This window comes from Oryctolagus cuniculus, chromosome 16 (genome assembly GCF_051225735.1).
Source record: "Oryctolagus cuniculus isolate XC-2025 breed Fujian yellow rabbit chromosome 16, ASM5122573v1, whole genome shotgun sequence".
NCBI classification, from domain to species: Eukaryota; Metazoa; Chordata; class Mammalia; order Lagomorpha; family Leporidae; genus Oryctolagus; species Oryctolagus cuniculus.
The window spans coordinates 29,707,842-29,722,123 of NC_142882.1; positions in this window are offsets into that span (position 1 = coordinate 29,707,842).

The window sequence follows — 14,282 nt, forward strand, 5'->3', positions numbered from 1 at the left end:
TGTGTGTGTTTGTGTTTTCTGGACATTCTCTATGGACTTTACAGTTTTGAATGCATTTTAGCATGGAAGATTTTTGTTTTGAGCTGGCAAACGCTAATTGGTTCCACCTGGAGTCAAATCCTCCACACATTCGAGTTTTCTAGGAAGAAAGCTTCAGAAACCTGAGAAAACATGATATTTCTTTCTGTAAACATGACATTGGATGCATTTGCCAAACAGGAAGATTGTGCTTTTCTCCAAAACCACTTTCACGGTGATTTTAGGTTACATTTCACCCGAAATCCACAACAAATTGTCCAGATACTCCTGGATGAAAACAAAACTATCTGGTGTGTTGTGGCTATCTCAATCCCAGATCTTGCTACAGCCTCTGTATTTGTTTGGGTTTTCTGGACATTCTCTATGGACTTTACGGTTTTGAATGCATTTTAGCATTGAAGTTTTTTGTTTTCAGCTGGCAAACGCTAATTGGTTCCACCTGGAGTCAAATCCTCCACACATTCCAGTTTTCTAGGAAGAAAGCTTCAGAAACCTGAGAAAACATGATATTTCTTTCTGTAAACATGACATTGCATGCATTTGCCGAACAGGAAGATTGTGCTTTTCTCCAAAACCACTTTCACGGTGATTTTTGGTTACATTTCACCCGAAATCCACAACAATTTGTCCAGATACTCCTGGATGAAAACGAAACTATCTGGTGTGTTGTGGCTATCTCAATCCCAGATCTTGCTACAGCCTCTGTGTGTGCTTGGGTTTTCTGGACATTCTCTATGGACTTTACGATTTTGAATGCCTTTTAGCATGGAAGTTTTTTGTTTTCAGCTGGCAAACGCTAATTGGTTCCACCTGGAGTCAAATCCTCCACACATTCGAGTTTTCTAGGAAGAAAGCTTCAGAAACCTGAGAAAACATGATATTTCTTTCTGGAAACATGACATTGGATGCATTTGTCGAACAGGAAGATTGTGCTTTTCTCCAAAACCACTTTCACGGTGATTTTAGGTTACATTTCACCCGAAATCCACAACAATTTGTCCAGATACTCCTGGATGAAAACAAAACTCTCTGGTGTGTTGTGGCTATCTCAATCCCAGATCTTGCTACAGCCTCTGTGTGTGTTTGTGTTTTCTGGACATTCTCTATGGACTTTACGATTTTGAATGCATTTTAGTATGGAAGTTTTTTGTTTTCAGCTGGCAAACGCTAATTGGTTCCACCTGGAGTCAAATCCTCCACACATTCGAGTTTTCTAGGAAGAAAGCTTCAGAAACCTGAGAAAACATGATATTTCTTTCTGTAAACATGACATTGGATGCATTAGCCGAACAGGAAGAGTGTGCTTTTCTCCAAAACCACTTTCACGGTGATTTATGGTTACATTTCACCCAAAATCCCGAACAATTTGTCCAGATACTCCTGGATGAAAACAAAACTCTCTGGTGTGTTGTGGCTATCTCAATCCCAGATCTTGCTACAGCCTCTGTGTGTGTTTGTGTTTTCTGGACATTCTCTATGGACTTTACGGTTTTGAATGCATTTTAGCATGGAAGTTTTTTGTTTTCAGCTGGCAAACGCTAATTGGTTCCACCTGGAGTCAAATCCTCCACACATTCGAGTTTTCTAGGAAGAAAGCTTCAGAAACCTGAGAAAACATGATATTTCTTTCTGTAAACATGACATTGCATGCATTTGCCGAACAGGAAGATTGTGCTTTTCTCCAAAACCACTTTCACGGTGATTTTTGGTTACATTTCACCCGAAATCCACAACAAATTGTCCAGATACTCCTGGATGAAAACAAAACTATCTGGTGTGTTGTGGCTATCTCAATCCCAGATCTTGCTACAGCCTCTGTATTTGTTTGGGTTTTCTGGACATTCTCTATGGACTTTACGGTTTTGAATGCCTTTTAGCATGGAAGTTTTTTGTTTTCAGCTGGCAAACGCTAATTGGTTCCACCTGGAGTCAAATCCTCCACACATTCGAGTTTTCTAGGAAGAAAGCTTCAGAAACCTGAGAAAACATGATATTTCTTTCTGTAAACATGACATTGGATGCATTTGCCAAACAGGAAGATTGTGCTTTTCTCCAAAACCACTTTCACGGTGATTTTAGGTTACATTTCACCCGAAATCCACAACAATTTGTCCAGATACTCCTAGATGAAAACAAAACTCTCTGGTGTGTTGTGGCTATCTCAATCCTAGATCTTGCTACAGCCTCTCTGAGTGTTTGGGTTTTCTGTACATTCTCTATGGACTTTACGATTTTGAATGCATTTTAGTATGGAAGTTTTTTGTTTTCAGCTGGCAAACGCTAATTGGTTCCACCTGGAGTCAAATCCTCCACACATTCGAGTTTTCTAGGAAGAAAGCTTCAGAAACCTGAGAAAACATGATATTTCTTTCTGTAAACATGACATTGGATGCATTAGCCGAACAGGAAGAGTGTGCTTTTCTCCAAAACCACTTTCACGGTGATTTATGGTTTCATTTCACCCGAAATCCACAACAATTTGTCCAGATACTCCTGGATGAAAACAAAACTCTCTGGTGTGTTGTGGCTATCTCAATCCCAGATCTTGCTACAGCCTCTGTGTGTGTTTGTGTTTTCTGGACATTCTCTATGGACTTTACGGTTTTGAATGCCTTTTAGCATGTAAGTTTTTTGTTTTCAGCTGGCAAACGCTAATTGGTTCCACCTGGAGTCAAATCCTCCACACATTCGAGTTTTCTAGGAAGAAAGCTTCAGAAACCTGAGAAAACATGATATTTCTTTCTGTAAACATGACATTGGATGCATTTGCCGAACAGGAAGATTGCGCTTTTCTCCAAAACCACTTTCACGGTGATTTTTGGTTACATTTCACCCGAAATCCACAACAATTTGTCCAGATACTCCTGGATGAAAACAAAACTCTTTGGTGTGTTGTGGCTATCTCAATCCCAGATCTTGCTACAGCCTCTGTGTGTGTTTGGGTTTTCTGGACATTCTCTATGGACTTTGCGGTTTTGAATGCATTTTAGCATGGAAGTTTTTTTGTTTTCAGCTGGCAAACGCTACTTGGTTCCACCTGGAGTCAAATCCTCCACACATTCGAGTTTTCTAGGAAGAAAGCTTCAGAAACCTGAGAAAACAAGATATTTCTTTCTGGAAACATGACATTGGATGCATTTGCCGAACAGGAAGATTGTGCTTTTCTCCAAAACCACTTTCACGGTGATTTTAGGTTACATTTCACCCGAAATCCACAACAATTTGTCCAGATACTCCTGGATGAAAACAAAACTCTCTGGTGTGTTGTGGCTATCTCAATCCCAGATCTTGCTACAGCCTCTGTGTGTGTTTGTGTTTTCTGGACATTCTCTATGGACTTTACAGTTTTGAATGCATTTTAGCATGGAAGATTTTTGTTTTGAGCTGGCAAACGCTAATTGGTTCCACCTGGAGTCAAATCCTCCACACATTCGAGTTTTCTAGGAAGAAAGCTTCAGAAACCTGAGAAAACATGATATTTCTTTCTGTAAACATGACATTGGATGCATTTGCCAAACAGGAAGATTGTGCTTTTCTCCAAAACCACTTTCACGGTGATTTTAGGTTACATTTCACCCGAAATCCACAACAAATTGTCCAGATACTCCTGGATGAAAACAAAACTATCTGGTGTGTTGTGGCTATCTCAATCCCAGATCTTGCTACAGCCTCTGTATTTGTTTGGGTTTTCTGGACATTCTCTATGGACTTTACGGTTTTGAATGCCTTTTAGCATGGAAGTTTTTTGTTTTCAGCTGGCAAACGCTAATTGGTTCCACCTGGAGTCAAATCCTCCACACATTCGAGTTTTCTTGGAAGAAAGCTTCAGAAACCTGAGAAAACATGATATTTCTTTCTGTAACCATGACATTGGATGCATTTGCCAAACAGGAAGATTGTGCTTTTCTCCAAAACCACTTTCACGGTGATTTTTGGTTACATTTCACCCGAAATCCACAACAATTTGTCCAGATACTCCTGGATGAAAACGAAACTATCTGGTGTGTTGTGGCTATCTCAATCCCAGATCTTGCTACAGCCTCTGTGTGTGCTTGGGTTTTCTGGACATTCTCTATGGACTTTGCGGTTTTGAATGCATTTTAGCATGGAAGTTTTTTTGTTTTCAGCTGGCAAACGCTAATTGGTTCCACCTGGAGTCAAATCCTCCACACATTCGAGTTTTCTAGGAAGAAAGCTTCAGAAACCTGAGAAAACATGATATTTCTTTCTGGAAACATGACATTGGATGCATTTGTCGAACAGGAAGATTGTGCTTTTCTCCAAAACCACTTTCACGGTGATTTTAGGTTACATTTCACCCGAAATCCACAACAATTTGTCCAGATACTCCTGGATGAAAACAAAACTCTCTGGTGTGTTGTGGCTATCTCAATCCCAGATCTTGCTACAGCCTCTGTGTGTGTTTGTGTTTTCTGGACATTCTCTATGGACTTTACAGTTTTGAATGCATTTTAGCATGAAGATTTTTGTTTTGAGCTGGCAAACGCTAATTGGTTCCACCTGGAGTCAAATCCTCCACACATTCGAGTTTTCTAGGAAGAAAGCTTCAGAAACCTGAGAAAACATGATATTTCTTTCTGTAAACATGACATTGGATGCATTTGCCAAACAGGAAGATTGTGCTTTTCTCCAAAACCACTTTCACGGTGATTTTAGGTTACATTTCACCCGAAATCCACAACAATTTGTCCAGATACTCCTAGATGAAAACAAAACTCTCTGGTGTGTTGTGGCTATCTCAATCCCAGATCTTGCTACAGCCTCTGTGTGTGTTTGTGTTTTCTGGACATTCTCTATGGACTTTACAGTTTTGAATGCATTTTAGCATGGAAGATTTTTGTTTTGAGCTGGCAAACGCTAATTGGTTCCACCTGGAGTCAAATCCTCCACACATTCGAGTTTTCTAGGAAGAAAGCTTCAGAAACCTGAGAAAACATGATATTTCTTTCTGTAAACATGACATTGGATGCATTTGCCAAACAGGAAGATTGTGCTTTTCTCCAAAACCACTTTCACGGTGATTTTAGGTTACATTTCACCCGAAATCCACAACAATTTGTCCAGATACTCCTAGATGAAAACAAAACTCTCTGGTGTGTTGTGGCTATCTCAATCCTAGATCTTGCTACAGCCTCTCTGAGTGTTTGGGTTTTCTGTACATTCTCTATGGACTTTACGATTTTGAATGCATTTTAGTATGGAAGTTTTTTGTTTTCAGCTGGCAAACGCTAATTGGTTCCACCTGGAGTCAAATCCTCCACACATTCGAGTTTTCTAGGAAGAAAGCTTCAGAAACCTGAGAAAACATGATATTTCTTTCTGTAAACATGACATTGGATGCATTAGCCGAACAGGAAGAGTGTGCTTTTCTCCAAAACCACTTTCACGGTGATTTATGGTTTCATTTCACCCGAAATCCACAACAATTTGTCCAGATACTCCTGGATGAAAACAAAACTCTCTGGTGTGTTGTGGCTATCTCAATCCCAGATCTTGCTACAGCCTCTGTGTGTGTTTGTGTTTTCTGGATATTCTCTATGGACTTTACGGTTTTGAATGCATTTTAGCATTGAAGTTTTTTGTTTTCAGCTGGCAAACGCTAATTGGTTCCACCTGGAGTCAAATCCTCCACACATTCGAGTTTTCTAGGAAGAAAGCTTCAGAAACCTGAGAAAACATGATATTTCTTTCTGTAAACATGACATTGCATGCATTTGCCGAACAGGAAGATTGTGCTTTTCTCCAAAACCACTTTCACGGTGATTTTTGGTTACATTTCACCCGAAATCCACAACAAATTGTCCAGATACTCCTGGATGAAAACAAAACTATCTGGTGTGTTGTGGCTATCTCAATCCCAGATCTTGCTACAGCCTCTGTATTTGTTTGGGTTTTCTGGACATTCTCTATGGACTTTACGGTTTTGAATGCCTTTTAGCATGGAAGTTTTTTGTTTTCAGCTGGCAAACGCTAATTGGTTCCACCTGGAGTCAAATCCTCCACACATTCGAGTTTTCTAGGAAGAAAGCTTCAGAAACCTGAGAAAACATGATATTTCTTTCTGTAAACATGACATTGGATGCATTTGCCAAACAGGAAGATTGTGCTTTTCTCCAAAACCACTTTCACGGTGATTTTAGGTTACATTTCACCCGAAATCCACAACAATTTGTCCAGATACTCCTAGATGAAAACAAAACTCTCTGGTGTGTTGTGGCTATCTCAATCCTAGATCTTGCTACAGCCTCTCTGAGTGTTTGGGTTTTCTGTACATTCTCTATGGACTTTACGATTTTGAATGCATTTTAGTATGGAAGATTTTTGTTTTCAGCTGGCAAACGCTAATTGGTTCCACCTGGAGTCAAATCCTCCACACATTCGAGTTTTCTAGGAAGAAAGCTTCAGAAACCTGAGAAAACATGATATTTCTTTCTGTAAACATGACATTGGATGCATTAGCCGAACAGGAAGAGTGTGCTTTTCTCCAAAACCACTTTCACGGTGATTTATGGTTTCATTTCACCCGAAATCCACAACAATTTGTCCAGATACTCCTGGATGAAAACAAAACTCTCTGGTGTGTTGTGGCTATCTCAATCCCAGATCTTGCTACAGCCTCTGTGTGTGTTTGTGTTTTCTGGATATTCTCTATGGACTTTACGGTTTTGAATGCATTTTAGCATTGAAGTTTTTTGTTTTCAGCTGGCAAACGCTAATTGGTTCCACCTGGAGTCAAATCCTCCACACATTCGAGTTTTCTAGGAAGAAAGCTCCAGAAACCTGAGAAAACATGATATTTCTTTCTGTAAACATGACATTGCATGCATTTGCCGAACAGGAAGATTGTGCTTTTCTCCAAAACCAGTTTCACGGTGATTTTTGGTTACATTTCACCCGAAATCCACAACAATTTGTCCAGATACTCCTGGATGAAAACGAAACTATCTGGTGTGTTGTGGCTATCTCAATCCCAGATCTTGCTACAGCCTCTGTGTGTGCTTGGGTTTTCTGGACATTCTCTATGGACTTTGCGGTTTTGAATGCATTTTAGCATGGAAGTTTTTTTGTTTTCAGCTGGCAAACGCTAATTGGTTCCACCTGGAGTCAAATCCTCCACACATTCGAGTTTTCTAGGAAGAAAGCTTCAGAAACCTGAGAAAACATGATATTTCTTTCTGGAAACATGACATTGGATGCATTTGTCGAACAGGAAGATTGTGCTTTTCTCCAAAACCACTTTCACGGTGATTTTAGGTTACATTTCACCCGAAATCCACAACAAATTGTCCAGATACTCCTGGATGAAAACAAAACTCTCTGGTGTGTTGTGGCTATCTCAATCCCAGATCTTGCTACAGCCTCTGTGTGTGTTTGTGTTTTCTGGACATTCTCTATGGACTTTACAGTTTTGAATGCATTTTAGCATGAAGATTTTTGTTTTGAGCTGGCAAACGCTAATTGGTTCCACCTGGAGTCAAATCCTCCACACATTCGAGTTTTCTAGGAAGAAAGCTTCAGAAACCTGAGAAAACATGATATTTCTTTCTGTAAACATGACATTGGATGCATTTGCCAAACAGGAAGATTGTGCTTTTCTCCAAAACCACTTTCACGGTGATTTTAGGTTACATTTCACCCGAAATCCACAACAATTTGTCCAGATACTCCTAGATGAAAACAAAACTCTCTGGTGTGTCGTGGCTATCTCAATCCCAGATCTTGCTACAGCCTCTCTGTGTGTTTGGGTTTTCTGTACATTCTCTATGGATTTTACGGTTTTGAATGCATTTTAGTATGGAAGTTTTTTGTTTTCAGCTGGCAAACGCTAATTGGTTCCACCTGGAGTCAAATCCTCCACACATTCGAGTTTTCTAGGAAGAAAGCTTCAGAAACCTGAGAAAACATGATATTTCTTTCTGTAAACATGACATTGGATGCATTAGCCGAACAGGAAGAGTGTGCTTTTCTCCAAAACCACTTTCACGGTGATTTATGGTTTCATTTCACCCGAAATCCACAACAATTTGTACAGATACTGCTGGATGAAAACAAAACTATCTGGTGTGTTGTGGCTATCTCAATCCCAGATCTTGCTACAGCCTCTGTGTGTGTTTGGGTTTTCTGGACATTCTCTGTAGAATTTACGGTTTTGAATGCCTTTTAGCATGCAAGTTTTTTGTTTTCAGCTGGCAAACGCTAATTGGTTCCACCTGGAGTCAAATCCTCCACACATTCGAGTTTTCTAGGAAGAAAGCTTCAGAAACCTGAGAAAACATGATATTTCTTTCTGTAAACATGACATTGCATGCATTTGCCGAACAGGAAGATTGTGCTTTTCTCCAAAACCACTTTCACGGTGATTTTTGGTTACATTTCACCCGAAATCCACAACAAATTGTCCAGATACTCCTGGATGAAAACAAAACTATCTGGTGTGTTGTGGCTATCTCAATCCCAGATCTTGCTACAGCCTCTGTATTTGTTTGGGTTTTCTGGACATTCTCTATGGACTTTACGGTTTTGAATGCCTTTTAGCATGGAAGTTTTTTGTTTTCAGCTGGCAAACGCTAATTGGTTCCACCTGGAGTCAAATCCTCCACACATTCGAGTTTTCTAGGAAGAAAGCTTCAGAAACCTGAGAAAACATGATATTTCTTTCTGTAAACATGACATTGGATGCATTAGCCGAACAGGAAGAGTGTGCTTTTCTCCAAAACCACTTTCACGGTGATTTATGGTTTCATTTCACCCGAAATCCACAACAATTTGTACAGATACTGCTGGATGAAAACAAAACTATCTGGTGTGTTGTGGCTATCTCAATCCCAGATCTTGCTACAGCCTCTGTGTGTGTTTGTGTTTTCTGGACATTCTCTATGGACTTTACGGTTTTGAATGCATTTTAGCATGGAAGTATTTTGTTTTCAGCTGGCAAACGCTAATTGGTTCCACCTGGAGTCAAATCCTCCACACATTCGAGTTTTCTAGGAAGAAAGCTTCAGAAACCTGAGAAAACATATTTCTTTCTGTAAACATGACATTGGATGCATTTGCCGAACAGGAAGATTGTGCTTTTCTCCAAAACCACTTTCACGGTGATTTTTGGTTACATTTCACCCGAAATCCACAACAAATTGTCCAGATACTCCTGGATGAAAACAAAACTATCTGGTGTGTTGTGGCTATCTCAATCCCAGATCTTGCTACAGCCTCTGTATTTGTTTGGGTTTTCTGGACATTCTCTATGGACTTTACGGTTTTGAATGCCTTTTAGCATGGAAGTTTTTTGTTTTCAGCTGGCAAACGCTAATTGGTTCCACCTGGAGTCAAATCCTCCACACATTCGAGTTTTCTAGGAAGAAAGCTTCAGAAACCTGAGAAAACATGATATTTCTTTCTGTAAACATGACATTAGATGCATTTGCCGAACAGGAAGAGTGTGCTTTTCTCCAAAACCACTTTCACGGTGATTTTAGGTTACATTTCACCGAAATGCACAACAATTTGTCCAGATACTCCTGGATGAAAAGAAAACTATCTGGTGTGTTGTGGCTATCTCAATCCCAGATCTTGCTACAGCCTCTGTGTGTGTTTGTGTTTTCTGGACATTCTCTATGGACTTTACGGTTTTGAATGCCTTTTAGCATGTAAGTTTTTTGTTTTCAGCTGGCAAACGCTAATTGGTTCCACCTGGATTCAAATCCTCCACACATTCGAGTTTTCTAGGAAGAAAGCTCCAGAAACCTGAGAAAACATGATATTTCTTTCTGTAAACATGACATTGGATGCATTTGCCGAACAGGAAGATTGTGCTTTTCTCCAAAACCACTTTCACGGTGATTTTTGTTACATTTCACCCGAAATCCACAACAATTTGTCCAGATACTCCTGGATGAAAACAAAACTATCTGGTGTGTTGTGGCTATCTCAATCCCAGATCTTGCTACAGCCTCTGTGTGTGTTTGGGTTTTCTGGACATTCTCTGTAGAATTTACGGTTTTGAATGCCTTTTAGCATGCAAGTTTTTTGTTTTCAGCTGGCAAACGCTAATTGGTTCCACCTGGAGTCAAATCCTCCACACATTCGAGTTTTCTAGGAAGAAAGCTTCAGAAACCTGAGAAAACATGATATTTCTTTCTGTAAACATGACATTGCATGCATTTGCCGAACAGGAAGATTGTGCTTTTCTCCAAAACCACTTTCACGGTGATTTTTGGTTACATTTCACCCGAAATCCACAACAAATTGTCCAGATACTCCTGGATGAAAACAAAACTATCTGGTGTGTTGTGGCTATCTCAATCCCAGATCTTGCTACAGCCTCTGTATTTGTTTGGGTTTTCTGGACATTCTCTATGGACTTTACGGTTTTGAATGCCTTTTAGCATGGAAGTTTTTTGTTTTCAGCTGGCAAACGCTAATTGGTTCCACCTGGAGTCAAATCCTCCACACATTCGAGTTTTCTTGGAAGAAAGCTTCAGAAACCTGAGAAAACATGATATTTCTTTCTGTAACCATGACATTGGATGCATTTGCCAAACAGGAAGATTGTGCTTTTCTCCAAAACCACTTTCACGGTGATTTTTGGTTACATTTCACCCGAAATCCACAACAATTTGTCCAGATACTCCTGGATGAAAACAAAACTATCTGGTGTGTCGTGGCTATCTCAATCCCAGATCTTGCTACAGCCTCTGTGTGTGTTTGGGTTTTCTGGACATTCTCTATGGACTTTGCGGTTTTGAATGCATTTTAGCATGGAAGTTTTTTTGTTTTCAGCTGGCAAACGCTAATTGGTTCCACCTGGAGTCAAATCCTCCACACATTCGAGTTTTCTAGGAAGAAAGCTTCAGAAACCTGAGAAAACATGATATTTCTTTCTGGAAACATGACATTGGATGCATTTGCCGAACAGGAAGATTGTGCTTTTCTCCAAAACCACTTTCACGGTGATTTTAGGTTACATTTCACCCGAAATCCACAACAATTTGTCCAGATACTCCTGGATGAAAACAAAACTCTCTGGTGTGTTGTGGCTATCTCAATCCCAGATCTTGCTACAGCCTCTGTGTGTGTTTGTATTTTCTGGACATTCTCTATGGACTTTACAGTTTTGAATGCATTTTAGCATGGAAGATTTTTGTTTTGAGCTGGCAAACGCTAATTGGTTCCACCTGGAGTCAAATCCTCCACACATTCGAGTTTTCTAGGAAGAAAGCTTCAGAAACCTGAGAAAACATGATATTTCTTTCTGTAAACATGACATTGCATGCATTTGCCGAACAGGAAGATTGTGCTTTTCTCCAAAACCACTTTCACGGTGATTTAGGTTACATTTCACCCGAAATCCACAACAATTTGTCCAGATACTCCTAGATGAAAACAAAACTCTCTGGTGTGTTGTGGCTATCTCAATCCCAGATCTTGCTACAGCCTCTCTGTGTGTTTGGGTTTTCTGTACATTCTCTATGGACTTTACGGTTTTGAATGCCTTTTAGCATGTAAGTTTTTTGTTTTCAGCTGGCAAACGCTAATTGGTTTCACCTGGAGTCAAATCCTCCACACATTCGAGTTTTCTAGCAAGAAAGCTTCAGAAACCTGAGAAAACATGATATTTCTTTCTGTAAACATGACATTGGATGCATTAGCCGAACAGGAAGAGTGTGCTTTTCTCCAAAACCACTTTCACGGTGATTTATGGTTTCATTTCACCCGAAATCCACAACAATTTGTCCAGATACTCCTGGATGAAAACAAAACTATCTGGTGTGTTGTGGCTATCTCAATCCCAGATCTTGCTACAGCCTCTGTGTGTGTTTGTGTTTTCTGGACATTCTCTATGGACTTTACGGTTTTGAATGCATTTTAGCATGGAAGTTTTTTGTTTTCAGCTGGCAAACGCTAATTGGTTCCACCTGTAGTCAAATCCTCCACACATTCGAGTTTTCTAGGAAGAAAGCTTCAGAAACCTGAGAAAACATATTTCTTTCTGTAAACATGACATTGGATACATTTGCCGAACAGGAAGATTGTGCTTTTCTCCAAAACCACTTTCACGGTGATTTTTGGTTACATTTCACCCGAAATCCACAACAAATTGTCCAGATACTCCTGGATGAAAACAAAACTATCTGGTGTGTTGTGGCTATCTCAATCCCAGATCTTGCTACAGCCTCTGTATTTGTTTGGGTTTTCTGGACATTCTCTATGGACTTTACGGTTTTGAATGCCTTTTAGCATGGAAGTTTTTTGTTTTCAGCTGGCAAACGCTAATTGGTTCCACCTGGAGTCAAATCCTCCACACATTCGAGTTTTCTAGGAAGAAAGCTTCAGAAACCTGAGAAAACATGATATTTCTTTCTGTAAACATGACATTAGATGCATTTGCCGAACAGGAAGAGTGTGCTTTTCTCCAAAACCACTTTCACGGTGATTTTAGGTTACATTTCACCGAAATGCACAACAATTTGTCCAGATACTCCTGGATGAAAACAAAACTATCTGGTGTGTTGTGGCTATCTCAATCCCAGATCTTGCTACAGCCTCTGTGTGTGTTTGTGTTTTCTGGACATTCTCTATGGACTTTATGGTTTTGAATGCCTTTTAGCATGTAAGTTTTTTGTTTTCAGCTGGCAAACGCTAATTGGTTCCACCTGGAGTCAAATCCTCCACACATTCGAGTTTTCTACGAAGAAAGCTCCAGAAACCTGAGAAAACATGATATTTCTTTCTGTAAACATGACATTGGATGCATTTGCCGAACAGGAAGAGTGTGCTTTTCTCCAAAACCACTTTCACGGTGATTTTTGGTTACATTTCACCCGAAATCCACAACAATTTGTCCAGATACTCCTGGATGAAAACAAAACTATCTGGTGTGTTGTGGCGATCTCAATCCCAGATCTTGCTACAGCCTCTGTGTGTGTTTGGGTTTTCTGGACATTCTCTATGGACTTTACGGTTTTGAATGCATTTTAGCATGTAAGATTTTTGTTTTCAGCGGGCAAACGCTAATTAGTTCCACCTGGAATCAAATCCTCAACACATTCCAGTTTTCTAGGAAGAAAGCTTCAGAAACCTGAGAAAACATGATATTTCTTTCTGTAAACATGACGTTGCATGCATTTGCCGAACAGGAAGATTGTGCTTTTCTCCAAAACCACTTTCACGGTGATTTTTGGTTACATTTCACCTGAAATCCACAACAATTTGTCCAGATACTCCTGGATGAAAACAAAACTATCTGGTGTGTTGTGGCTATCTCAATCCCAGATCTTGCTACAGCCTCTGTGTGTGTTTGGGTTTTCTGGACATTCTCTATGGACTTTACGGTTTTGAATGCCTTTTAGCATGTAAGTTTTTTGTTTTCAGCTGGCAAACGCTAATTGGTTCCACCTGGAATCAAATCCTCCACACATTCCAGTTTTCTAGGAAGAAAGCTTCAGAAACCTGAGAAAACATGATATTTCTTTCTGTAAACATGACATTGCATGCATTTGCCGAACAGGAAGATTGTGCTTTTCTCCAAAACCACTTTCACGGTGATTTTTGGTTACATTTCACCCGAAATCCACAACAATTTGTCCAGATACTCCTGGATGAAAACAAAACTATCTGGTGTGTTGTGGCTATCTCAATCCCAGATCTTGCTACAGCCTCTGTGTGTGTTTGGGTTTTCTGGCCATTCTCTATGGACTTTACGGTTTTGAATGCCTTTTAGCGTGGAAGTTTTTTGTTTTCAGCTGGCAAACGCTAATTGGTTCCACCTGGAGTCAAATCCTCCACACATTCGAGTTTTCTAGCAAGAAAGCTTCAGAAACCTGAGAAAACATGATATTTCTTTCTGTAAACATGACATTGCATGCATTTGCCGAACAGGAAGAGTGTGCTTTTCTCCAAAACCACTTTCACGGTGATTTTTGGTTACATTTCACCCGAAATCCACAACAATTTGTCCAGATACTCCTGGATGAAAACAAAACTATCTGGTGTGTTGTGGCTATCTCAATCCCAGATCTTGCTACAGCCTCTGTGTGTGTTTGGGTTTTCTGGACATTCTCTATAGACTTTACGGTTTTGAATGCATTTTAGCATGGAAGTTTTTTGTTTTCAGCTGGCAAACGCTAATTGGTTCCACCTGGAGTCAAATCCTCCACACATTCGAGTTTTCTAGGAAGAAAGCTCAGGAAACCTGAGAAAAGATGATATTTCTTTCTGTAAAC